The 3499-nt window shown below is 40.3% G+C and overlaps 1 protein-coding gene and 1 pseudogene across 1 annotated transcript in view; one reads left to right on the top strand and one right to left on the bottom strand.

The window, feature by feature from the left end:
- Positions 1 to 209: 209 nt before the first annotated feature.
- Positions 210 to 1254, bottom strand: LOC102494754 (60S ribosomal protein L19 pseudogene; annotated as a pseudogene).
- A 1157-nt stretch (positions 1255 to 2411) lies between these two features.
- The window catches only part of SCMH1 (Scm polycomb group protein homolog 1), a 131022-nt gene continuing 129934 nt past the window's right edge, over positions 2412 to 3499 (top strand). Inside the window, exon 1 of the mRNA XM_006164917.2 lies at positions 2412 to 2494. The gene's annotated coding sequence lies outside the window, so the exon portion shown is untranslated. The remainder of the gene's footprint in view (positions 2495 to 3499) is intronic.

Here is a 3499-nt window from a genome sequence, read left to right on the forward strand (position 1 = left end):
CAACCACCATTTGAGTTCTGGACCCAGTGGCTTAAAACTCAAGCTAGGCACATGTGTGTGTATGCCCAAAATCTGAAGAGGAGAATGAAGGAGAAGGTATTGTGGCATGGCCATCCCCCAGGGGGTGATTTTTCACTCTCTCTCTCTCTCTCTGTCTCTCTGGGAAGCACCTGCACCCTATAACAAAAATGGCTTTAAAAAAAAAAAAACTAGATGAAATGGCCAAATATCTGGAAACAACCAATACACCAAGAAGAAATAGAAAGCCTGAGTATACCATTAACAAGCAATGAGATTGAACTAGTAATAAATAGTCTCAAGAAAGAAAAGTCCAGGTACTGGTGTCATCAATTCTGAATTCTGCAAGTATTTTAAAGAATTAACATCAATTCTTCTAAAACTAAAAGGTCCAAATAGAGGGGCCAGCAGGCGACGTAGAGTCTTGATGATCTCTTCCTTCTTGGCCTGGAGGCGCTCCTCACAGCACTTGGGTGCTTTCTTGGTCTTAGACCAGTGGTCCTCAGCCTGGTCTGCCAGGAGCCTCTTGCAGGCCTTGTCTGCCTGCAGCTTGTGGACGTGCTCCCTGAGAATCCGCTTGTTCTTGAACCTTCAGGCACTGACTGTGATACATGTGGTGATCAATCTTCTTTTGTTATTTTTTTTTTTGAGAGTTTTTTTGCTATAGGGCACGTGCGCTCGCCAGACAGACAGAGAGAGACATAGAGACAGAAAGTGAGAAATCACTCCCCAGAGGGGATGGTCACAGCGCATTCCCTTCTCCTCCATTCTCCTCTCGGGATCTTGGGCATGCACACACATGCACCCGGCATGAGTTTTAAGCTACCAGGTCTGGGACGCGAACCGCAGTCGACTACATGGGAGTCCAGCGACATAGCCATTATGCTAACTGCTGGTTCCCGTGGTGATCAATCTTCTTAGACTCACGGTATCTTCTGAGCAGCTGGTACAAAATCCTCATTCTCCTCATCCTTGGCATTCTAGCACTGGCTGTACCCTTCCACTTGCCTGTGCTCGTATGCCTGCCCTTCCTGCGGGCCAAGGTGTACTCACAGACGTTCCAGCATTGAGCCTAGGAAGGCTTGTGGATGATCAGCCCATCTTTGATCAGCCTCTGGATCTGCTGACAGAAGTTGGCATTGGCAATTTCATCAGTCTCATTGGTATCCAACCATACCTTTTGCCACAGCGGAGGACACTAGAGGCAAGCCTCTTCTGAAGCCTAAGTATACTCATGGCTGTGGCCACAGCAGCAAAGGGAAAACCAATGTTTTTATTATTAAAGTATGTTAAATATCATCAAATCCTTCTTTCCATCAACTGAGATTGTCGTATGGATCTTTTTAAAATTATTTATTTAATTTTATCTATCATTATTATTATCGTCAATTTAATTTGACCAGAGAAAAACAGAGAGAGGGGGAAAGTAAGAAAAGAAGCTGCCATGTCCAGGACTCAAACTGCAGTTGGCCACGTGGGAGTCCAGCATCTCAGCTACCACACCACCTGCCAGCCTCTATGGTGGCTCTTTTTGATAACATCATTCTGCTAGGTTGTTGGAAAAGTCATGACACCTTTTTGCATAGAAAAACATAGAAAAGTACAGTATGACTTTTCTGATGACTCAATCTTTATGTTGTACATTATATTGATTATTATATGAACCATCCTTGCATTCTAGGAATAAATCTCATATGGTAATTGTGTACAATAATACTTTTACCGTGCTGCCGAAATTGGTTTACTAGTATTATGATGAGAATTTTTGCATCAATATCATAAGGGCCATTGTCTATTTTTGAAATTAAACTTTTATTGGAACCCAGTCACTCCCATTTACTACCGTATTGTCTACAGCTATTTTCACATTACAACAGAAAAGCTGAATTGCAACAGGGACCCCATATCCCACTAAGCTGAAAATATTTACTGTCTGGTCTTTTATAGAAAATGCCAACTTCTGAGTTAGACAAATAATCCAACTTACCCTGGTGCCACACTGCCATAATCTTCTGGTTCTCATTTGGGTTTCTGTATAGATGTACCTACCTTTAGAGTCAAATGGCCCTGGTCATGCACCAGTAAATATTTAAGGTCATATGGTAGTAATACTTCTTACAGTATAAATTAGTGTTCTCATTTATTCATCATTATTTAATGACTTACAGATTTTTCCTCAAGAGTCTATTTCATTGTTAACAGAATCAGACCTCTGAACCCATAAAGCCGAAGAAAAGATCCTGGAAATGAGAAACCTAACCAAATCGCTGCCCTCGGGAAACCCTGTCTGGGTGTACAGCCTGCTGGCTTTTTCTGATAAAAACCTAATTTCACTGCATGTCTCCTTTGATCTATAGTAGTTCACTTTTTTTTTTTTTCTGTCTTTTGCTTCTAGATGTCTCCATCATGCTAAGGAAGAATGATTTCCTATTTGGTATGGCTGACAGTACCATGCAAAAATCAGATCCTTGAAAAGGTCAGAACCTGTACTTAAACATAGTAAAAAGAGAGAGTTATTCTCAATTGACTATTCATGAATGTATGTGTCACAGGAAAAATTAGAGTGAATAGTAATTTTTAAAATCTCCCCTTTTCTCACTAGTTTATTCTGCAGTTTAACAAATTCTGTGTGTCACTAATGCAGTTCTATATATAGTTTGCAAAATATTCTTCACATGATTATCTCATATAAGAACTAGGTATTGTTGTTAATCCTGTTTTATGGGAGCAATGATGAGTTAAGAGACTTACTAAAAGTCATGTTATTGTTACCTATAAGACTTAGTCCCAGATCATTTGCCTTTAAAAATTACCCCTCTCATTGAGTCAAAAGTTCATAATCAGTATCAGAATTAGAACTCATGTAAGTATGTGAGCGTGTAAGCGTCTGTGAGAAAGCATTAAAACCCTTTATGGATATAAAATACCTTTAATAAACCAGATCTTGATATTGACTGTCTTTAGGATGACCCCAGAGTCCTCAATATATAAAATACCATTGACAAAAAAGGTTCTTTATTGGTTGCCTCCTGCTTCCTTTTCTAGCCTCATCTTAGTTCGTCGTTCATCTCCCCACTTACCCTTCCCCTTCCCATCTGTAAGAAATGGCTAGCTGCTGTCCAGACACTGTCCATTGTCATGCCTGGTACCTTTGTACTGTAGTCTCTTCGTAAAGAGCCTATTTGTCTGAATTCTGAGAATCCTAGCTGAACCTCATGTCTTCTCTGAGGCTTTCCTCAACTTCCCCAGCAAAGTTAGTTACCTCCTCCTAGTTTCCCAGAGCACATTGTACAATATACCAAATCTCTCTTAGAGCAAAAGTTGCGTCGTGTGTATGTACTTGGGTATCTATCTCTCCTACTAATTTATGAGTTCTTTGACAGGATGAGCTGGGACTTGTTTTTGTGTTCTTGATACCACACACTACTACTGGGCTTAGATACGTTTTGTTTAATGAGTTAAATAACAACAGCAACTCTTT

This window comes from Tupaia chinensis, unplaced genomic scaffold (genome assembly GCF_000334495.1).
Source record: "Tupaia chinensis unplaced genomic scaffold, TupChi_1.0 Scaffold143758_1, whole genome shotgun sequence".
Classification (NCBI taxonomy): Eukaryota; Metazoa; Chordata; class Mammalia; order Scandentia; family Tupaiidae; genus Tupaia; species Tupaia belangeri.